This window comes from Acomys russatus, chromosome 6, assembly GCF_903995435.1.
Source record: "Acomys russatus chromosome 6, mAcoRus1.1, whole genome shotgun sequence".
Lineage (NCBI taxonomy): Eukaryota > Metazoa > Chordata > Mammalia > Rodentia > Muridae > Acomys > Acomys russatus.
Genome location: NC_067142.1, coordinates 23,351,075 through 23,376,172, shown reverse-complemented (window position 1 = coordinate 23,376,172; position 25,098 = coordinate 23,351,075). Strand labels below are relative to the sequence as shown.

The 25,098-nt window shown below is 39.7% G+C and overlaps 1 protein-coding gene and 1 pseudogene across 1 annotated transcript in view; one reads left to right on the top strand and one right to left on the bottom strand.

Annotated features, from left to right (window-relative positions):
- The window catches only part of Dpp10 (dipeptidyl peptidase like 10), a 772,006-nt gene that overhangs the window by 196,448 nt on the left and 550,460 nt on the right, over nucleotides 1–25,098 (top strand). The gene's annotated exons all lie outside the window — the stretch shown is intronic.
- Nucleotides 13,923–14,272, bottom strand: LOC127190338 (ubiquitin-60S ribosomal protein L40-like; annotated as a pseudogene).

Here is a 25,098-nt window from a genome sequence, read left to right as displayed (position 1 = left end):
AAGCCTTTGAATTTTCTTAAATATTAAGGCATCCCTCAGGTTTCATCTATAGATGACTTTTAGATCCATATTTCATCTATCAGAGATGAACTTCATCTATCTATGAATTTTAGAAAATTCAGGCATAGGTTCAATTGTCTTGATTATATAGCTTACAGTGCACTTCAAAAGTAACAGGAGAACAGCCAAATACGAAATATTAAAGATAGGAGAAGAAAGCATACATAAAACTTTGAAGGAGTCTGAAAATATGAGCATCTGATCTCTTGTGGAAGTCTTCTTTAAAATCATGGTTGTGTTTGACTCTTTCTTTCTGCCTTGGGGCATCGCTTCTGAGAGTGAGTGGGAAGCAAATCACTCCCCTCAGAGGTAGGAAGCTCTCCGCAGGCTTTATGAACTCTACTTGATTTCAATAAGTATTAAAAGGTTTTCTAATTTTGCAGGGTTCTGCATTCATGAAAGAGACAGGATTGATTCTGTTCTGAGCTCAGCAGGACAAAGCTCTTTGCAAGTGTGAAAAACTCTTAATTGGCCCACATTCTCTCCTTGGGACTATCACACAGTCAGAGGCCATTACTTGAGGTAACTGGCTATTGACTCCCACAACTGGACCAGAGGAAAAGGTCATTAATGAACCTTCATCAGAGAACACACTAGCTGGCCAGGCTCTGAAGTTTATAATCAGAACAACCATGCAGACAAACTATTTAGTATCTCTGAAGCCAGAGTAAGTTAGACTTGGTTTCTGGATGCAAGCAGAGAGGGCCAGTAACCCAGTAGTCAGTGTCGTCAGGAGGCTCTCCCTTTTGTTAGAGTTCTAACCTTGAGCTTTATTTGGACTTTATCCTAGTCATTTAACTTAAGTTAGGGTCTGAAGATAGGAATAAAGGCCAAGCATCAGCCAGAGTTTTAGGCATTTGATACTAGCATAGCAGAGGGTATTGTGGTTATTACTATTGGCATATATAACATATACTCTAGAGCTGTTCTGTAGTAGAGAGTCATGCTGCTCTAATGGTCCAGTTGGCTGTTGACACGATGGGAGGATTGGTTGATGAAAGCATCTCCAGTGGACGGTACGGTCTAGCTGAAACCAGCATCAAACTAAAGGCAGTAGCTCTTTTTTTTTTATATTCATATTATTTGTTCATTTTTTAAAATATACTTTTTTAATTTATTCATATTACATCTTAATTGTTATCCCACCCCTTGTATCTTCCCATTCCTCCCTCCCTCCTATTTCTCCCTTACTCCCCTCTCCTATGACTATGACTGAGGGAGACCGCCTCCCACTGTATATGCTCATAGGGTATGAAGTCTCTTCTTGGTAGCCTTCTATCCTTCCTCTGAGTGCCACCAGGCCTTCCCATCTAGGGGACAGATGAAAGTCAGACCCTGGCTGGAGCCATAGTTTGAGCAGAATCCCTGGGCCCAGATCTACCCATCATAATGTTCTACTTGTAGGATTCTGGGACATTCTTCATCCTTTTATTTCCCCATTCTTCCTTGCTTCTCTCACCTAGAGTCTCAATAGGAAGTCTTCCCTTCTTTCCCACTTTCCTGGTAAGTGAAGACTTTCATGGGACATGCCCTAGTAGCTCTTTAACAGTGATTTATTGATTGTTGCTTGTTATGTGTCAAACACCCAATAATAACACCATGAATGTACTCATTTGGGGACAATCCTACACAATGAGAATCCTATTATTCCTCCTTATCTTCCAGTTTAGAACATGAGTATTAGGAAGGCTCTGTAAGATCATTGTTTATGCCATGTTTTGAAGATGAGCTTAGAGTCAAAGCACCCGTGATGCTCTCAGTCATGGTGAGGTACCCCACGGACCTGTGGACACATCAATTTGCATACCTTCCTGGGGACAAGAATATGTGAGCTTCAGAAATGGATGGCAATGGACATCAAGATCAGAAATGATATGAAAGAGACATATGTAACTTACTAGGTAAATCCTATTGTCATTGAAATTGAAAATAAGAAAAATAGCCAGAGTCTATCAGGGCATAAATTAAGAATTGGAATAATATTTGAAACTGAGTATCATTGGTAGAGACCAGTGGTATAGGGAGTAAAACAAGGAGGAAAGTGAACTTGTTCTCTCGGATCTAGCACTTTTCAATTCACTAGTAGCATTTAATATAAGAATATTCATTTGACTATTGATACTGACAGCCTGGAGTCAAAGGATAAAGAGTTAAAGAGTAGATGGATGGAGAAAGAGGAGAAAATACGTACATAATTTAGCATCATATTGATGAAAATACAGGAAGTAGGAACCTTTGAAAGAAACAGCATTCCAGTAGACCAGAGGACATTCAAAGCTCCCTACTTTTGCTGTATGGTTTCAGGCATGGATCTGAGTCAGGTGGGCAGGACTGGAGGTTCTAGGTTCCTGTGCATCTTCACAATTAGTTGTATGAGACACTTGAAAAGTTATAGAAAAGAAGATCAACTATTAACTGGGAAATCCAGAGGAGCCTGGAGGTGTGCAATGTCTCCTACGTGCACTGAGGCCCGGCTCCAAGAGAACTGCAAAGAGACTGGAGCAGGTGCTGTAGTGATTTTTCATGAGTCTTTATCATAGTGCCCACGTTTCCGGGTTCCTGCAAGATAGGCTTTTCAGAGCACGCTATGTCGATTGAATGCAGCTTAGGTATGCTGAGGAATGAGAGAGGGTGAGAGCATGCCCCTCTGATGTTTTTATTCTCCAGTCTGACCACCATTTTCTTCTAACTTTTTTCATGATCTGATAGCAAAACAATACAGGTTGTATGTCGCAATTATTTAGAGTTTTATGTTTAGTGTTAGGATTTGAAATCTTGTGCTGCCCTGTGGTATTGCAATGTCTGACATGTAAAGTACTCCTGAGGGGGTAGTTTAGGCTGTGTATATACATTTTAACCTCTGCTTTTCCATACTGGTGTCCAGAATCCAAATGTCACCAGAAAGGTTGGGTTTAATTATTCTTTCTGAGTAGTTTTCATTTACCTCACCAAACTGTTTCTTCCTAGTATGTTACTTTCAACCAAGAAGTGGTATGTGGCAGAAGTGTGACCTTTACAGTCTCCAGGAGCTCCCACTGGGGGAAAAGGAAAGTCTGAAATCAGTTTTTCCTCTCTGTTGCCTTTTGGTACCTGTATGCACTTGTGCATGCATGCATGTGTGTGTGTGTGTGTGTGTGTGTGTGTGTTTGTGTGTATGTGTGTGCATGCGTGTGTAAAAACAGGGATACCTACAAGCCAGGAGCCTGCCAAGTATTTGGGCTAGCCAGCCAGTGAGATCCAGGGAACTGCTTATTTCTGCTAGTGCTACCATGCCTGTCTTTTAAAGTGTATATTCTGCATTTGATGCCAATTCTAAGAAGGGAACTTCAGCTCCTACACTTGCAGGGAAAGCACTGACCGGACTGTCATAGTCCCAGCCTCCTGTGTTCTACCTTCTGCTAACATTTGTCTACAATAATTCTATGAAAGTAATAAAAGATGCTGGACCACAGGGCAGGAAACTGAAACCATGTCAGGAGACTGACGGGAAAGACACTTTGGACTGCTGTGTAACAGCAGACAATTTTGGGGAAGAGTGGGAGACCCAGGCTCTGCAAAGTGTGTCTTCCTGTTTGTCATAGCATGTTGGAATAGTGTCCGCAGTATCCTCCACTGTGCATGCCATCTTTGGATGTCCACTTGTCAAAGAAGGTAATAGAGGAAGAAGTGATGGGAGGAAAAAAATTTCCAGTATTTCCGAAGTCTACTCTTGGAAGATAATGGACTTTGATCTTCCAGGATGAATGGAGGAAGAAACAAAACAGAATAATAGCAGCAACAACAGCCACATCCTTAAATCCTTGAATCAGAGACTCACAATGACTGTTATACAGAGTGAATATCAAAGCTGGTGTGTGAGCCTGGAGTCAGGTACGGCTTATGCTTCTTCCATTTGTGTCTCTATGGAAGTCAGCCAAATTACCCTGCACACAACGTACATCTTACTTTTCCTATTGCTGTAATAAATGCCCAGCAAATGCTCCTGAAGGGCATGTAGGTTTACTTGACTTACAGATTCAGGGGGGCACAGTCCATTGAGGCAGAGACCGTAAGTGGCAGGAGACGGAGATAAGGCAGTCACAGTATATCAGTTATCATGACGCTAAGGGTGAACTTGAGGTGGAATCTGAGGAACATCCCCAGGGACCCACTTATTCCAGGGAGCCTCCACCCCTGAAAGGCTCAACGAACTTCACAAACGTGGCAGCACTATATGAGCCTGTGGGGTACATTTAATGTCCAAGCCTCAATACCATGTTAGTCAAGATTTTACTCATGAACATATGTGAGCGGGTCTGTTTCAGCACCGTGCAATCAATTCATATGCATTTAATAATGTCATTTATGGTTTATAATTCTTATATAATAACAACTTGGACATAGAGTGTTAAATAAATTGGTTTTCTTTTTTACATTTTGTTATAACATTTGCTCACAGTATTAGCGAGAAAAGGTCATAGTAACTTTCTAGCTCCCTAGCAAGAAATTTGTTTTACTTGTTTTTTCTTAATATTAACTCAAAAAATAACAAAGCATAAGAAACATCACTTAATTATTAGACAAATATACGTAGAATTCTGTATCTTTACCTTATAAACCAGTTATATAAAATATGCATTCTAGTTTTATTTTCAGGTCATGGTTCATCACTGGAGGAAGTCAAGACCAGAACTTAGTATAATAGTCATGTCACAACCACAGTCAGGAGCAGAGACCCAGCTGCAGGTGTGGCCTAGTTCTCAGCTAGCTTTCCATACTCTTATAAAAGTCCTGGTTACAAAAGCCAGGGAATAGTGCCAGCCACTTCCAGGTTAGTTCCTTCTTCATCAAGTAAGACAGGCATGACACTCTCCCATGGATGTGCCCACCGATCATCTGATACAAGCAAGCCCTCACTGAGATATCCCGAGAAATCACCAAGGCTGTGGTTTGTTTCTATTTATTTTCAAATCTCATCCCATTATCTTGCATTGTGTTGGTACTGAAAAAAAAAAAAAAAAAAAAACACTTGTTGAATAAGAAGCACCTTTTTCAAAACTTACACTTCCTCATTGAATTCTCTTATATGGGTATAATTCTTTTTATATTTCCTGTCACTGTGACAACACAGGAACCCGTCTTAGCAGAGATCTGTTCATTAAATTCATGATTCTAGCTCCTCATTGTGGAGGAATTCAGGGCAATAGGAACTCAAAGCACCTAGTCAAATCATAACATATCCAAATACAAGGGCAGAGAGAAATTAATTAACACATACGTGGCTTCTACTCAGCTCCCTTCCTCCATCTTTATACAGACTGAACCCAAACCTAGGAACTGATGCTGGGTACAGTTGGCTACAGCTTGCTAAACTAAACAATGTTACTAACACAGTCGCCACAGACAGGTGCACAGGACAACCTCTTCTGGACAGTCCCTTGCTGAGTCTCCCTTCCCAGTGATTCTCAGTTGACAATTGAAATAGACCATCACAATATGATAGACATTTCCCTGTTTGAAAAACAAGAGAGTTTAATGATATTCTAAGACTGCCATCTGGGAGCAAACTGGACCATGCAGGTAGAACTGAATATTAATCAGGGTTCATCATATTGATTTTAAGTGTTTTAATTCTGTTCACTAATTAGGAGATAGACAATTTATATATCATATATTCATTATCCAAACTCCCATAGGAAATTAATTTCATTAGACAAACTTTATGAAGAAGACCAATGTAATTGGAATGCTATTAATTAATTAAAAGGATCAAGTGAACAAGCTAAGGATGTTCTTGTTTCTTTTGGGTAAGAGCGAAGAATTCTGTGTTGTGGGATACTGCTACAAGGGACCAATTTATTTTTTCCCACCAGTACTGGGCTGACTGGGTGGAGCTCGGCAAACAGGGCTAAAGAAAAGATACTAAGAATAAAATAATGTTTCATGTTTCCTGGCCTCCAAGAAACACTTTTATTTTTACAATGTCTGTCTATCACATTACACTTGGAACACAATAAATTAATAAAACTTAATAATCAAATGACAGAATGTTATAGATATTTCTGAACCTTGATTTTTTTAAAATTAGTTTCATGTGCATTGGTGTTTTGCCTGAATGTATGTCTGTATGAGGGCTCGAATCCTCTAGAACTGGAGTTACAGTGAGTTGCTATGTGGTAGGTGGGAATTGAACCTGGGGCCTCTGGAAGAGCAGCTAGTGCTCTTAACCAGTAAGCCATCTCTCCAGCCCCTGAACCTTATATTTTAAATTTAAGTCTGAAATCCCCTTGAGCATGGACAGTGTAGGAATGAGACCACTCTGGCTAACACATTGCCTATAAATTAGAGCTTCCTGCCATAATAAGACACTACTCACAGGGCTTCTCATTCCAGCTCATGAAGACTTTGAAGAACTCCTTAAATGTCTAGAGCATACCTGCTAGTCACATAAGGGTAGCATGCAGTGCATGATTAAAGCCTGTCTATTTAACACATTTTTGTTAAATATAACAATTTCACAAGAAGACTAATCCAGTCTTCTCTATAAGTGATCACTCTTCAAGTAGTTTCTTTTAGATCTTATTTCTTTAATGTATGTGTATATATTAGTCCATATGTATGCATAATACATGTGGGCATGTCCCAGAAGGCCAGAAGAAGGTGAAGGTATCCTGGAGTTATCAAACGCAATTCGGGTGCTCTACAAGGACAGCAAGTGCTCTCAACTGCCGAGTAACCTCTCCAGACCCCAACGCTTTGATAATTTAAGCGTATCCACTTATTGTAAACCACCTTTGCCATGTCAAAGCTTGTCGACTCTTTATCCTTCTCAAGACAGCAATGGGAGGAAGTTGTGAACTTTGTTGTTAGTGGTGAATGAAATACCTAATCCCCAGAAAAGGCCTCTTCTTCACCATGCCACAGTTCTTTAGAAACCATGCTTCTCTGCTATGTTAGAGACCATTTGGGGTGTCTAGAGCACTCAAGCATCATGCCTTAGGTTGAAGTAAAGAAAAATGCCCTTGCAAGGAACTAGGAAAAGACAGCACAAGAGCTTGTGTTTATGTCCCAGAAATTCTTGTTGACTACACACAATCACCATCCCTGTTGGTAATCACTCAAAGAAATAAAGCCAAGCTCAGATGATTGCCATAAAACCTATTTTTAGCTGTGAATAATTATATGTTAGCCAACTGGTATTTTCTACCAAAGGGGAGATGACATTTCTGTGGATAACAAGTCCTGTGGCTCCAGCTGCATCTTTGTGACACTACATTCTCCCTCTGAGTCTCTGCAGAAGGCGTTAATTATATGATGATCTTACTCTCTTTTTGTCATTGCTCTGCCCTTTTGCTCCACTTGATGTCAATAGTTTTTAAACAATTTCCTCTAAGTATTCTAGTTTTTTCTTCGAGACTTGACTGAATGTTGAGAGAGAAAACTTGTCTCTATGCACATCAAATTTATGTTACTATGTCATACACCTGAGATGACCACCTTACACAGAAGAAAACTTTGTGAAGTTAGAGAATTAGTACTTACCAATTGAAGTTCTGTCTATAAGTTCCTTGCCCAATGTTCAGGCTGTTCAGTTAAAACTACAAGTAATGAATGCCCTAACAGTGCTTCCTCTGGATTTTCCAAATGAATTTGGGGACAGAACCAGCTAAATTATGAGGATATAAGTATAAAGAAGTCAAAATGTCTCTGAAATTCACAACTTAAATTTTCTTTCAACAATGTTACGTAGACTTCAATGAACCAAGGTAATATAAACATGGTGTCCTGCAAGGGTGTGCACTGCTCTACTGAGCAGAGACATGCATTCTCTCTGTGAGTACTTGTGTGAACTCAGAAGCCACTACTGGTGTGTCACTATCTCATCTGTAGAGTAGACACCTAGTCTTGATGCTTATTAAGGCTGTTTCTTGAAACAAGCATTTAATTATAGGAAAATACCTCTATTGTTCTTCTCTTGTGAAATGGGAAGTACACTCAAGTCCTGATATGTTAATGACATTTTATTTACCTCTTTATTCACTTATTTATTTTAATTATGCGTATCTATGTGTGTGTGTTGGGCATGTGTCCATGCGCAATGAAAAGCTCGGAAAGAAGAGGACGATAGATCCTTTAAACCGAGAGTTTCAGACAATTACGAGTTGCCCTCCATGGGGCATGGGAACCAGACTCGTGTCCTCTGAAAGAGCAGCATGTACGCTTAACAACTGAAATATCTCTCCAGTCTTTAATTCCACTTTAGATACTTTTGTTTCCTTGACCCTCAAACCTGGAATTACTAGCAGTCATCAAACACATTGAAGCCCTCAACTTTGGGAATTTTGAACTTTACAAGCTATAATGAATTTTATTGTTGGTAAGTAATTTATTTTATAGAAAGGTGGGGAGTAGAGATGGAGTGTCACTAAGGCTTGTTGCCTGCCATTCTAGCTGCATGTTCAGTGAGAGAACTTGTCTCAAGGAAATAAAACAGACAGTGATAGTGGATGACACTTTACAATCTGTGGTGTTTGCACATGTGTGTATAGCACACACACACACACACACACACATACACATATACACACACACCACATATACTCACACACAGAGAAATATTTCAGCTTTACTGTTGTAAATCATTGAGCTGTATTTTAATATTTTTGGTTTTTCATTTTCAATTTCTATATTTCACTTACAAGATCTTTGTTGTATTAAGACAAATGTAAAATAGTCCTTGGGAATGTGAAATGTATATACATTAGTTTCAGAGGACATATGTAAAGTTAATCTTACTATATTTAATTCTTTTGACTATTATTTTCAGAATACAACATAATTCAGGGGAGTCTATTAAGTAGCAAGCTAGTTTATAATCGGAATACATTTAATGTATTTGGTTTATTTTGTTTTTAATTTCATATTTCATCACTTAATTCAAATGTCCATTATATGACTAAAGAACATATAAAATGCATTTTTCTACATGGAGTAACTTTTTACAGTGCTATTCAACATTTCCTGCAGTGTTTTGGGGATACAGTCTAAGCCATACTTCTTATGAAGATTTAAAAGATAGTCCTTGATTTTCTTTCAGAATGTTCACAATAGTCATGTTATTTTGTCTTTGCTTACTGAAACTAGACATTGTTGTGAAATTCTTATGTGGAAATTCTCTTTGCTATTCATTTCTTTTCTATTATCTCAATGGTATATAGGTGAGTAAGTAAGATTAAAACCAAGTCCCTCTTAGACTTATAAATGAAACTGCTAAAAATGGTTACAACATTGAGAGGACAGGATGGACCTAGACTATTCTGACAATAGGCTACAAATTGAGACCATCTGTTTGCTGCAGAACTTCAGCGCTTGTGGCTAGAACTCTACCCAGTGTCTCTAAGAACTGCAGTTTGTGTTGCTATAGGAAGTGTCTTGTCTGGGGATGTGGAGGAAGGGTATTGAATTGTCTGAACCATTGTACATTTCAGAAGTATCAGCTGCTTTTCCTGTTGCTGTGATAAAATATCTGACAAGATGCAACTGTCCTGGTTACTTGTCTGTTTTTATAATAAAACTCCATGAAGAAAACACCTTATAAAAGAAAAGAATCTGCTTGAGGCTTACAGCTGGAGGGCTAGGGTCCATATCATCATGGCATGGAAAATTGCAGGACACAGGTGGGCACAGTGTTGGGGCAGCAGCCGAGTGCCTTCATCTGATCCACAAACAGGAGGCAGAGAGGAGCCTGGGAATGACTTGAGTCTTTAGAAATGTAGAAACACCCTCCCCAACCAACCAGGAACAAACCTCCTCCAACAAGGCCACACTTCCTAATCCTTCCCAAACAATTTCTCCCTCTAGGGACCAAGCATTCAACTATATGAGCCAATGGGGGAAACTGCTGCCATTCAAACAAAGGCAACGCTTTAACGGAGAAAGGGAATGTTTGGTGTACCATTCAAGGGTATGTTCCAGTATGGCTGAGAAGAACGGTGTCAGGAGTGTGAGGCATCTGGGCACATAGCATCTGCAGTCGGGAAGTAGAGCTAAACGCTGGGCTCAGCTCCCTTTCTCTGTTTGATTCAGCTTGGACCACTCCACCCCCACTCATGGAATGAACGCATCTACTTAGGGCGGGTCTTCCAACCTCAGTGAACACAGTCTAGAGAAAGGCTCCCACAGATGTGCCCAAATTATTGTCTTTAAGGTAACTCTGGATTCTGTAAAAGATAATTAATATTAACTATCAGACTAGGGAAAAGGAGAGAGAATATTGGGAATTGTTACTTTCTCCAATTCACAATTTGTGGAAGGCCCGCTATTCTTTCTTCTGATGGGTTGAGGACATATTCAATAGGCTGACCAGTCCTAGACATGATTTGCCTTGGATGGTTTTTATTTTTTAAGTTGATGTTTTTATTCTTCCCTTTACATCCAGATCAAATCCCCCTCTCTCCTCTCCTCTGGGTCCCACCTTCCCATTCTCTTCCCTCATTTCCCTCCCAACCCCTCTCCTTCTTCTCAGAAAAGGGGAAAGTCCTCCATTCTCTTCCCTCATTTTCCTCCCAACCCCTCTCCTTCTTCTCAGAAAAGGGGAAAGCCCTCCATTCTCTTCCCTCATCCCCCCCCAACACCTCTCCTTCTTCTCAGAAAAGGGGAAAACCCTCCATTCTCTTCCCTCATTCCCCCCCCAACTCCTCTCCTTCTTCTCAGAAAAGGGGAAAGCCCTCTCAGCCAGTGCCAGGACATCAAGTACATCAGGACTAATCTCATTCTCTTCTACTGAGCCCAAGTGGGGCAGATCCAAAATCAGGCAACAGAGTCCATGTCAGAGGCAGCCCTTGCTCCATGTACTAGGGAACCCACATGAAGATCAAGCTGCCCATCAGTTACATATGTGCAGGGGACCTAGGTCCAATTTGTGCTGGTGCTTCAGTCTCTGTAAGCCCCCATGGACCAAGGTTAGTTGACGTTGTTGGTCTTCTTGTGGAGTTCTTTTCCCCACCTGGTCCCTCTATCCTTTCCCTCAAATCTTCCACAAGACTCCCAGAACTCTGCCCAATGTTTGGTTGTAAGTCTCAGCCTCTGTTTCCATCAACAACTGGGTGGAGCCCCTCAGAACAGTTATGCTAGGCTCCTATCTGTAAGCATAGCAGAGTACCATGAATAGTGTCAGGGACTGGCTTTCTCCCATGGGGTGGGTCTCAAGTTGGGTCACTCATTGGTGGGACATTCTCTCAATCTAGGATCCCTTTTTATCCCTGCATATCTTGTAGGCAGGGTAGGTTTTGTGTTGAAGGGCTTGTGGATGGGTTGGTGTCATCCTCCCTTCCCTGAAAGTCATGCTTGCCTATGGGAAGTGGCCACTTCAGTCTCTGTATCCTGTACTGCTAGAAGCTTCACCTAGAGTCACCCCCATATCCTCCCAGGAGCCTACCTCATACATAGTAGGTCTCTAGCTTATTCCAGAAATGCCCCCACCTGTTTTTGTTCTCTCCCCCAGCCCACTCCAAGCATCCTCCCTTGGGCCTTCCCTGTTATAGTGTCTTTGGGTCTATAGATTGTAGCATGGTTATTCTGTACTATATGGTTAATATCCGCTTATAAGTAAGTTCATACCATGTGTGTCTATTTGGGTCTGGGTTACCTCACTTAGGATGATATTTTCTAGTTCCATTGGGTGGTTTCTAAGAGCAAGATTTTGAGCTGGGCAAGAAGCATGGGAGGGCATTCACAGGGCTAAGCTTGTAGGAGAAAATATTAGGACACTTAGTTGAAGAAATAGCATCAAGAAATAGCATCTGTGTATGGTCACAGTGGAAGCACAGTGGAGAATTCTAAGACTTGAAATAATTCTTTGTTAGTAAAATATATATATTGAATTTGTTAAATACAAGGGCAGGGACTATGACTAGGTTAAAAAAGTGTTCAAGAATGAATTATGAGCTATTTTATCACATGGATAAAGGCATTTATTCTAAAGGCCATAAAGAATACAATTGTATTCAAGTAACAAGTGATATGAACAGACTTCCATTTATAAAGCTGAAACTTGAGAAGCTTTGAGCCTTTGAAATTTGGCATCTCATACAGCCAAAAGGTCAAACATGACTCATAGACATTTTAAATATGAATGTAGTTCTCTAAAGAAGTAAAAAAAAATATTGGTTTCTACTATATTCCTCTTTAAACTATCAATGAAGAGACATACAAGATGCAGGTTTCTGGTCCTGGGGGTATGGTTTACGGGATGTGGAAGATAATATTCTTTCATTAAATTAAAAAAAACAACTATATAGGCTGGTATTGTGATTTAACTCTACACAAATAAAAAAGAAAAAATTCCTATTACATATAACACATCCATAGTATTAATGAATTGGGTAGTTAAGAGGAATTATAAGCATTTATCCTAGCGTGTACAATTTCTATTATAAGATAAAATTGGTGAATTAAAGCCACTATCAAAATAGTTTCTAAGAAGTGCAATTCTTTTTTCTTTTCTGAATAACAGGACTATGATATGATGGGAGTCTAAACAAACAGATTTTTTAAAAATAACCTTCCTCTCATTTGCACCTGGTAGAAATGTATGTCAAGTCACCAACAACTTTTTCCATTTAAATGTATTTATAAAAATGTTTAACTATCTTAAATATGAGAAATTAGTAGATTTCTAAAATCTTACATTCAGAATATTCTATAGCTATCATAGAATTTGAGAGTTGAGGTGCTCTGGATGTGGGTCAGTGGGTGACCTGTTCGTCACTCAAGCATAAGCATGACAGTATGGTCTTTAGAACTCACATAAGAAAGGCATGCAGTAAACTGAAGCGCCTCTGTTCAGCTCTAACCCGTGGACAGCTCATTCTCCACAATTGTGGGGAGAGAGAGACTGCCTCTGACATGAACTCTGAAGCCGACTATAAAGACAAGCCCTGATAGGCTGTGGTCATATGGTGGAGAAGGAAGTCCTCCTTCTGTCATAGTTCTAGAGGAGGGGAATAGGTGAAAAAGGGGTAGAGGGTGTGAATGGGAAAATACAAGAGAGGGGATAACATTCAGGATGTAATCTGAATAAGTTTTAATACATTAAAAATTTTAAATATAAAAGATAGGCCGATAGGTGGCACATATTTGTTCATTTTGTTTTGTTAGATTTTGAGAAAGAGCTCCTTTCTCAAGTAAGCTCACTACCACAGTGGTCCTCTCGTGCCTTGAAGAATTATCCATTCTTTTCCATTGTGTTCCATATATTTCTGTTATTTATCTATCCTCATTCTAATTTGCAACAGTGTGAGTGATGTCATATTTTCAGGTACTATCTGTATTATTATAATAATCAGTAGTGTGCATGCCACACTCAACCTATCCACTGTGAATTTCTGAGACAGCTGTATGATTTCTTGAGTTTTCTGGTATTTTAAGATAAATAAATAATTGCACATATTTTTAAAAATTACGTGTATGTGTCTGCATATGCCTACATTCCACAGTGTGGAGGTCAGAGATAATTTTCAGCAGTTGGTTGTCTGATTTAATCATACAAGTCCCAGAGATAGAACTTAGGGCATCAGGCTTTATAGCAAGTGCCCTTAGCCATTGAGCAATTTCATGGTGCTCATGGACCATGAAGGCAAAATAAACTGAAGAAACTGTCAATCTTCCACTGGTCAGTGTCAATGTGAGAAAACTGTCAGCATTTCATTGGAAGAAAAATATTCCAATTTCGTTAAATGAGCAACAAAAATTAGGAAATAGGGCTCTATATGGAAGTATCACCCATCCATTCATTTAAAAAATAATTTAGGTGTGTTTGTTATTTATCAATGGAAGGAAATTTTATTTGGTCCTGGGGCCACAGGCCAAGTACAACCCAATCTTTATTTGACCTTCTGTTTAAGGTACAGGTTGTTGGTGTGGCCATACTTCTTGTGGCAGTTGCTTCATGGGAGTGTAGGGATGCTTAGCACTTCCGAGAGATCATCTTGTCACAGTTGTACTTCTGGGCAAGCTGATGAAGGGACAGTTCAATGATGCCACCATGCAGACACAGTACCAGGTGCAAGGTAGACTCTTTCTGGACGTTGTAGTAGGACAGCATGTGGCCAACCTCCAGCTGTTGCCTCTGCTGGTCAGTTGGGATGCCTTCCTAGTCTTGGATCTTGACCTTGACATGGTTTAGGGTGTTAGTGGGCTTGCCTGACAGAGTCTTCACAAATATTTGCATGTTGGCTTCTTCTGTTTAGCCACCTCATGGAAGAGAAAGAGATTTGTTTGTTTGAGGAATGGAGAATTGGCTCAGTGCTTAAGAGCACATACTGCCCTTACAGAGGGCTGGAGTTTGGTTCCTTATCTCAGGTGATGCAAAACCATATATAACTTCAAACCTAGAAGATCTGATGCTCCCTTATGGCCTGCAAAGTCACATGTAATCATGAGCCCATACCTTTACACAAATATACACATATACATAGTTTTAAAAATATTTTATGTACAAAAATGCTGAAGGTTTCCTGCTATGTGCCCTCCCATAAAGATGTTTTTACCTAATACTGTAACATTTTCATTGTATTTTAAATTTTTTTCCTAATAATCATTCAGTACTCTTTGTGGCTCTATCTCTATAGTGAGAGATAATGCTAATCTCTGTGAACTACCAATGTGTGTGTTATAGCCACTATATAATATGAATAGAAAACAGATTTTACCCCGGAACATAGAATCCAATAGCTCAAGACCAAGGGCTTTTTCTCACTTCTCATTTTTCAAGTATATGTGGTATGTAGTCATGTGTTTGCTTATGTGTGGGTATGCATGTGTTTGAGTGAACACGTGGAGGCCCAAGGTAGATATTGGGAATTACCCTAGTTCACTCTTCCAACTTTTCTCTGAGGCAGACAAATCCAGACCTCTAGCCATTGGCTAGTCTCACTACCCGGTTTGCATGTCCATCCAGCATATGCATAGGTTCATGGGTGGATCTGAACTCCAGCCTTCATGACTACATGGCAAGCCCTTTAACCATCAAGGTATCTCCCCAGCTCTTGTGGCTTCTTAAAATAGAAACAATCATCTGGCTTCTGCCTTGGAGTGATGACATGTCAAATGAAAAGGGCCTTTGGTAATTACCCTTTCATTGTTGATTATTCATTGTTTCTGCATAGTCACTTAATGGAGGAGAAATAAACACATACGGCAAAAACACACAATGTCAATAGCTCCCACTGCATTTGCTTTTAGTGTCCCAATGTATGCCCTAAGTTTAAAGAGCAATAAAAGGCTGCTGCTTCCACAGCCATTAGCTCTGGTTGCGACTGCCAGTCATGCATAGAGGTCGGAGCTCTATCACTGCAAGATCACTTCTAGCTGCTGTGCTCATTTATCCATGGAGGTGAAATGAACTACAGAGACTGCCAAGACGCTGAGTTTCAAATGCAGTGTAAGAAAACCCTCAGCACCAGAACAGACGAGAGGTACCCCTTTAAGTTTGTGAGGCACAAACTTAGAAATTAAGAAATTAACTCTAGGTAGCAAGAGAGATGACTCAGCAGTAAAGAACAGTTACTAATTTTTTCAGAGGAGTGGAGATTTGTTCTCAGAGTATAGTTCCCAACACCTATACAAAGCAGCTCACAACTGCCTGTAATTCCGCCTTCAGGCCATACCCTTCCTTCTTCTGGATGCCACTGGCACCGGCACATATCACTGTCGGCCATGATTAGGCCAACCAAAGAAATTATTTCAGCAGAATGTTGCCTAATACATAAAGTCAACAAGTAAAAAAAAAAAAAAAGTTTATCATGTTTGAGTTTCTAGCTGGATTGTGTAACATTAAAATAATTGTTACCGAGCTAAACATATTTAGTTAGTAGGCTCATTGTAGAAATGTAAATTGGAAGGAGGCACTTTTATTTTTTCATGTGTTTCATCCTCTAGTTGATTTTATCTCAAGCACACATTGACTATATAGTTTACATTTTGTATTATTATAAAAAGGAGTATAATGCCATGATTTTATAATATAGCCAGGGAGTTATAGATCCCAAGTCTTTGGACATTTGATAAAATTATTATAATTAAATGTATGTGCATTTATGATTCCTTAGAGGAACAGAAGGGAAATAGGAAAAATATATATTATAAAAATGGAATTTAGTAGACTGATAGACATCATTCAGACTGGGTAATCCAATAATAGCCAGAGTCCCTCAGAGGTACCAATCTGGCCTGGAAAGATCTGTTGGTCCTCAATCCACATTAAACATGTCAAAGAATGTCCTGATATCAAGTAAAGGGCAGTGGCAGCAGTAACAGCAGGACAGACACCACTCTCACCAAGAAAAGGCGAAATCATGCAAGCAAGCCACATGGCTTTTCTCTTTCTTCCTTCGGTACCGACCCTTACTGGAATGTGCCATCCACTCTGCGAGAGGTCTTCTCTCCTCTGTTAAGCATTTTAGGAAGCGTGCTCACAGACCCACAGCTTTTAGTTGACTGATTTGACAATCAAGAATAATTAACACACTGTAAGAAGTTACAAAACATGGGTTTAAGGAACCTGCATTAAAGCAGAATTGTGAAAACTACATTCATGCTGTCTCATCCTACTGGACACGGAGAATCCCACCAGCCAGAAAGGACGGCGATGTGGTCGCTAGGATTCACATTCAGCCCCTAGCTTAGACTTTCTAGAATCATCCCGTGTCGTCCTTCCTGTGTGTCTTGCCAGAAAATTTTGATTATTCAAATTGCTAATCACAACTTTGAGTTAGGCTGTTCAGGATTAGTGTTTTTATATATGCTGTTTTGTGTTTCTGAAGTTTGGAAGCTGTCCTGGGTATTTACCCACAAGCATGCTGTCTTGTAACTTCAGATTTGCTTATGGCCCCATGTCTGATCCATACACGTTTCGTTCCACAGTTAAAGGTGAGAATTGGTCTGGAGTCACTCAGAACAAGTGTCCATGACTGTTGGCTAATTCAAGAGTATTGCAGTGTATTTGTACTTTGCTTAGAATGTAGCTCAACATGTCTGATAGTGTAAACTGCTCACCTGACAAGACGGAGAATCGCCCCAGGAAGGAGCTTCTGGCCATGCCTGTGGAGGATTATTTGGATCATGTTATTTGATGCAGGGAGACCCACCCACCCCAGCAGGGATCCTGAACTGTATAGAATGGAGAAAGGGAACTGAACGGTAGCCAGAGTCATGACCCTCTGGGTGTGCTATGAGCAGTTCCCAGTATGGCTTCCACACCATGACTGTGAAGCAAAATCAAGCCTTCCTTTCTTCAGTTGATTATTTCAGGGTATTTTTTTTTTCACAATAGAAAAAGACCTCATGATATCACAAGAAAAATTATATGTGAATTCAAGATCTAGTCATGGACTTATTCCTCTTGCTTTAGAGGGACACCAGAATGTTTTCTTGAATGTACTTATTGTATTGGAATGTTTTCTTTTGCCTTGTCCTCTTGGTTCTATGAAGCTTCTTTAGAAAGTAGTACTTAAGATATTGGAATATCTCTTACCACATAAATGTGTGATAGAATTCATTACAACTTATATGATTTATTAAATGGAGTCACCCCTGAAGCAAATGCATTATTAAGTAGTTAAAAAATTCATGACGTGTCCTTAACACAGTGAGAATGCCTTGGAGGCACTCATACATCCCATAAATATGTGTTTAACAAAATTGCTTGAAATGAATCTCTTCATTTGTTCTTATTTAAGACTTAGATATATATAGCATAAATAACAGAACGCATTTCCCACATAAGGTTGTAGCTTGTTGTTGAACACAAATAGGCACCACTTTATCTCTGTGAGCATATAATAAAACATGTTCTTCTTTATTAAAAGTCCTCAGTGGGCTGTGATAGTGTAGAACACATTTGGTGTGTGGCTCATACCTAACACCCTGCCTAGAGCTCCAGATCCGTGCTTTACAGCATATGCACTGTGATGGCTAATATTGGTAACCAACATGTATGGACGGACCTGGAAGCAGTTAATAGACTCACCTTAGGGTGGGTCTGTGGAAACATTTCCAGGAAAGGATAATAGGATGAGAAGACCTGGAGTGGACACTATGTTGCTTTGGAATTCCAGACATAAAGTCCCAGGGAAAAATAGTAGTATTCCTTGTCTGCTGCTGCTTCTTGCTGGTGACTTAATTTGTCCCATTGTTGCAGTAGCTACAGGAATCTAGTTTCTTTAGTTTTCCCATGTAGTCTGAAGACAAGTCAATTTCCAGAAAACCCCCAGGTCTTCAGTGTCCTGCAGGGAGAACTCTGAGATGTCTAGCCTTCTGACTGAGAGGCTACTGACTAGGTTTTTAGTTTCTACAGTGTACTATTAGCCACTGATAGAAGACCAGCTTGAAATGTGTAAGGCAGGCTAATAAGCTGGCCTTTAATATATATGCATGATATCAGTTCCTTGAAATTTAGAGTAACATGAGCATTGGAAATCTTGTTTGATTTATAACTGTGCATGCGGATGTTATGGGAAGGTATTCCACTATGGCCAGTTAGGTCAGTAGCAACAACAAGGAGACTGTAATGCATTTAACTTGATTGTTGTAACTCTGCAGCCTAGACAGATGAATAGCATTGAGAACTATTCATCTACGTGTCTATGTTACACAGGCACAGACACAGACACACACACACACACACACATACACACACTGAGTCAGACAAACACACATACACATACAAACATATGCATATACACACACACACACACACACTCTGAGTCAAACAAACACACATACACATACAGACATATGCACACACACACACACATCTCTCTCTCTCTCTCTCTCTCTCTCTCTCTCTCTCTCTCTGAGTCAGACAAACACACATACACATACCAACATATGCACACACACATCCTCACACACACACACACACACACACACACACACACACACATGCACACAGCCACATTGAGTCAGAAAAACACATCTCACAGAAGAGTTGAAATGTTAAAATAAATATTTACTTAAAAGAAGAAGGAGCATATGATTAATATATGAAATAAAATGGGAGTGTAGCAAAATGTAGTAAAAGCAAAATGACAAACATAAATCCATCTTTCTCAACACTCTAATCAGAAAGCCGGAGTTGACAGGATGGATGAAACCTAGAGCTTGTGAGGTTGCTGAGGGAAATGAGATTCACTTTGGATTGGAAGATACAAAAAGGTCTTGGCTTCGATTTATGTCAAGTATTAACTGGATCTAAGAGAACTACAATGTCTTAATTTAAATCAATAGAAGTATACTTTATTTCTTGCTTGTATGTGTGTACATAGTGTGTGCATTCATATTTGCGTGCGTGCCACCTCATGTGTGTGTGCATGAAGATTTGCGTGCATGTGACTGTGTATGCATATGGATGTGACAGGTTCATGTTCATGTCTTCTGGAAGCTCTGGGATTACTGAGACTGCCCCACGCCTGCTCAGTTCTCACATGGGCACTGAGGAGGTGAACTCCAGTCCTTAGTCCTGAGCACCCAGCATGTTTGCATACTGAGCTATTTATTTTCCCGGTCCCTCAAAACATACCATGAAGCAAGAGTATGGCCAGGTATAGAGAAGATGCTCTTAATTAAAATGCACTCAATATATGAGGAAATTATAACCATCACGAATGTATCCAATTGTAGTGCTTTTGGATACTGAGTGCTGGGGTCCCATTAGGCCCACACATGTGCAGGCCCTGTGCATGCTGGCACATTCTCTGTGAGTTGATATATACCAGCTCTGCTGTGTTACAAGGCCTTGTTTTCTTGGTTGGTGTTCTCCATCCCCTCTGGTTCTTACAGTACTTCTGCCCCATCTCTACAAGACTACCTGAGCCTTAAAAGAATGGAATTACTGGAGCTATCCCCTTTAAGATGAGTGGTCCAAAGTTTCTCATTCACCCTCTCTCCCTCTATTGCTTATTTGTGGTTCTCTTTGTTATTTCCCATCTAATTCTCTGATGAAGGCTGAGTAAGACCCTGGTCTATGGATATAGCAGATTGTCGTTAGGGCTCATTTTATTGTTACATTCTTTCAGTACAGTGATTCTCAACCTTCCTGATGCTGCAACCCTTTAGTACCATCCTTGTATTGTGATGACTCCAACCATAAAATTATTTTGTTACGGCTTCATAAATGTAATTTTTGTTACCATTATAAATTATAATGTTCATATATAATATGCATGATATCTGTTTTGCAGCCCCCATGAAAGGGTCATTGGATGCTCAGAGGGGTCACAACCCACAGGTTGAGAGCCACTGCTTTAGCAGATCAGTAGTAATCAAATTGCTCCTAGGTCTATGGCATATATGGTCTCAGGTTCTTAGACATCCATCCAGGTAATGTTGGGCATGGGGTCCATTTCATGGAGTTGGCAATTTACCAGTCAAGTGTTGGTTGGTTATTCCCACAAGCTTTGCACCACTGTTGCACTAATATGTCTTGAAAACAGGTTACCGTTGTAGATCAAAGCGTATGTAATTGGGTTAGTATTTAGCTTTTCTTTTTGGTGGCATCCAGAGTGTCATCCAGTACCATGAACATTAGTGAAGAGATTAGGTAGGCACGAGCTTGATTTCATCATGCTCAATGAGTTCTGGAGGTGTTATCTTGAACATTTGGTATTTACCACCAGTTTGTAGAGAGCAATAACCCTGGTTATATGGGGCCCCTTTGGCCAGCAACTCCATTAAATCTAACCCAGTCCTGTAACTGGCAGCTTCATGTAATGATAAGAGCTGTCCAGCAGGGGCTCTGTCTCCCCTGTTTCTGGGCAATACCATTTAGATCACTCTTATGTTTGTATATATTTTAGGAAGTTTCTACTGAGTAGAAGTGGACATGAACCCATATCCCTTACCGAGAATGTATTTCCAACTGATTCCAACTGTTCACAAATAAAACACTGTTTTTCTCCGATGGAGTCTCATTGGATATACAAACCACTCTTTAGATCAGGCCCCAGGCCCAACAGTAGATGGTCAAGACAATATGAGCTCAGTGGGATTTTTTGACAGGTTCTTTGTCCCAGAGTGCTTTGTTATAGCTTTTGATTTTTTTCCTTGAAGGTCCTTTGTGTATACATTACGGTTTCCAGTTTTGTGCTTTTGTCAGATTTTTGTATGTGAGAATGTATGCCTTTATACCTCAATGTGTTTTGCGAACTATATTTTTTTCTTTTGACTCATGTTCTGTTATTTGATTTTATTTTATCAAAATTTATGACTTAATATTATTATTCAGATGTCTGTTTGTGTCCTAATAAGCAAAAGAAAAAATGTTGTAAACTTGGTTGGGTGGGGAGTCAGTGAGGATCTCGGAGAAGTTGCATGAAGGAAAGCCATAGTCAGAATACATTGTACTTTTTAAAATCTATTTTTTCAATTAAAAAATTCATTAAGCAAAAATCTGGCATCACTGGAAAATAAATATGTTTTAATAATTATAACTGAGACTTGATAAAACAAGAATAGTTTAAGTAAGAAATGATAGAGAAAATCTAAAAAAGCATTGAAACCACCTCAAAGACACACCATATCTGAGACAGCAACTGCAGTGTTGATGTGTTTTGAAGGGCATGAATCCTCAGGAGAGTCTTCTCTGAGCCCAGCAGAATTGGAGCAGCATCACAAGTGGCTCTTTGGTAAACCTTGGCAATTTGAAAACTAAGCCATAAATTTCCAAGTTTATTGTTAAAGAGGGCCTCATGGGAGGTACTAGACAAAGCTTTGATATAAATTTGATTGAAAACATGGAATGCCAGCATTTATGGAGTGACATTAAACTGGTGCTTAGATAGAAATAATTTTAAGTGCTAATATTACAAAAGAAAAAGAAAACACACCATTGAGATTTCATTTAAAACCTGGAAAAAGAAAATTGAAATCAAATTCAATATAATAACAAGTACATAAAAAATAAATACCTGGTAGGAAATAATGAAAAAAGATGTGGAACACTGGAGCCAGGCATCGTGGCCACACCTGTAATTACACTGCTTTGTACTTGGGTAAGTTAAACAGAGTCGTAAGTTCAAGGCCAGCCTGTGAAATAAGAGAGACGACAAAATAGCAGTAAGAGTGTGTGGAAAAGTAGCAAGGAATCATAGTATTCTCTATTTACCTAAAATACCTAGGCTACATATAAGCTTATATATACATTGGATTTTTTTGCATCTGGGACATGAATCTCCTATAACATCATAAGCTGCTGATATTGATATTGCCTTTGGTTTCCCCTCAGATGGAAGGAAAGCCCCTATTGTTGAAGACACCCTGTAGATGTTGGACCTAGGACCCACAGGATTCAAGTTGGGTCATACCTCAAAATCTCCTTTTAGGACTAGCTTTCATGGACCTGAATGCCCAGTGCAAGCTTCCAAATGAGGGAAGCAACAAACAATCCTACCTAGCTATGACAGCTATGAATAGCAACAGCAGCCAGCAAGGCAGGATAGCCATAAGGGTGCAGTAGTGTTATTCATACCTTGGTGGTAACCAACAGCTCTCTAATTCAAGGCCAGTTAAGATCAACCAGAGGGAAATCAGGTCTGGTACTAAATGCCTAACCAAATACTCAGTGCTAGTGAAGTCATGGATCTTAGATGAAAAACCTATAGTCACCACTTTAGTAAACCAGCATCATCCCTAGGAAACTCTAAATAATTATCCTTATGTCCAGAGATAAGTCTACTCACCATTTATCAAGGTAACGTCTCTTAAAAAGAAAATGAAAAATCACAACCAGTCAAAATGCAGAGATGTGGAGGAGCCCAGTCCTAAAGGATAAATCTAGAAAACAATGCCTGTAACTAAAGCTCAGGGATCAGTGCAGAAGAGGGGGCAGAGAAACAGAAATTGTGCTGTGAGGTTGTATCTTCTAAACTGTCAGTAAAGTTGCACCCATGAAGTCTCACCATCATGCCTGTGTAAATAAGACCAGAACAAGGAGGACACCAAGAGTCATACTAATGGGCATGAAAAATGAAAGCTCAGGAGGCCTCACCCACACACAAACAGTGAGGGAGAAGTAGTCTTCCCTATGGAAGAGCACACCAATTCATTATTCAGTATACCAAGTGGTCAGCCCTGAAAACGTATACATGCAAGAAACACCATACAGAATTGGTTGTACTATATTTGTAGAAGTATACTATACATACACAGATGTGTGTGTTTTACACCAAACGTTAATGAAAATTAGAAAGTTGAAAAATTAGAAAGTTAATATAAGTGACTTTTCAGTCCTTAAAAAGTTTTTTTTTAATGAATTAAAACCCTTTTCTAGGAAAAATAGAACTCTTGTAATAAGCAGAGATCTCATTGTATATCATTGTATATCATTCAATATTTTAAATTGTACAGTAAGAGAATGTTATCAGGCATTTTAATTTTAAAAATTGTGATAAGTGAAATAGATGTATCTATCAAAATATAAGTTATCAGAATTAATTTAAGGAACCCCCCCAAAGTATGAAGATGTTAATAAACAAAATGATTAAAATAATAGACAATAAAAATTCAAAATGAAGTCACTTTATAAAAGATGGCATATTAAAGGCGAAAGACCATAAAATATATTTGTGAACTCTCATAAATTCTTATACACTTTACCTTTTCATAAGCAGTTTACATAATGACTGCAAGAAGCCAGAAGAGCAACTAGAAGAGAGAGTTAGTGAGGTTCTGGCAAAGTGGACCCTGTTACTGTTAAATTTCAAGAGCTTGTTTGGTGATTCTATCAAGAGAGCACAGCTAGGGCCAGGTCAAATGACTTAACCAGTAAAACCAGTTGCCCCCAAGCCTAATGACCTGAGGTATTTACCTTATGGATTCCATAAGGTAAAGGTAAGAAATGACTCCAGCAAGTTATCAACTGGTCTACACACATCAGATATGGCACATGCCTGCACATACACACACAACACACAAACCACACACACACACTCGCACAGACACACACTAAAACTACAGCAAATGTGTTTGCCTTTATACTCTTGAACAAAGGATGCTTAGCCACTAACAAAGAATGTTAACACCCTCCACACAAGCCTCTTCTGGAGGAGCACTCATAGACTCATGAAGTAAAAGGGTGTATCTGCCTGTCCACCTACCTAGATCAGCCAAGTCAACCTTGTCATCCAGTGGAGTGACAGCCATTGCTACACAATTACACACTCTCTCTCTCTCTCTCTCTCTCTCTCTCTCTCTCTCTCTCTCTCTCTCTCTCTCTCTCTCTCTCTCTCTCTCTCACACTCTCACACACACACACACACATACGCTATATACTTTTGCCAGAAATATACAATGATGTTGACACCTAGAAAAGACTATGATAAATTCTTCACAAGTTGAATATTTTCATACCACCTGGTCCAGTATTTCTATACTGAGGTATCTTTTCCTACCCCCACAAAATGAATGCACATACAAATTTTGTACAAGCATACAGACCCAATGTTTTTCTTTATTAATTTATTCTTGTTACATCTCAATGGTTATCCCATACCTTGTATTCTCCCATTCTTCCCTCCCTCCCATTTTCCCCTTATTCCCCTCCCCTATGACTGTTCCCGAGGGGGATTTCCTCCCCCTGTATATGCTCATAGGGTATCAAGGCTCTTCTTGGTAACCTGCTATCCTTCCTCTGAGTGCCACCAGGTCTCCCTCTCCAGGGGACATGGTCAAATGTGAGGAACCAGAGTTCATGTGAAAGTCATATCCCACTCTCCACTCAACTGTGGAGACTGTTCTGACCATTGGCTAGATCTGGGTAGGGGTTTAAAGTTTACTGGCTGTATTGTCCTTGGCTGGTGCCTTAGTTTGAGCGGGACCCCTGGGCCCAAATCTATCTATCATAATGTTCTACTTGTAGGTTTCTAGGACCCTCTGGATCCTTCTACTTTGCTATTCTTCCATGCTTCTCTCATCTAGAGTCCCAATAGGATGTCCTCCCCTCTGTCCCAGTTTCCTGGTAAGTGAAGGCTTTTGTGGGACATGCCTCTTGGGCTAGTATGCAGA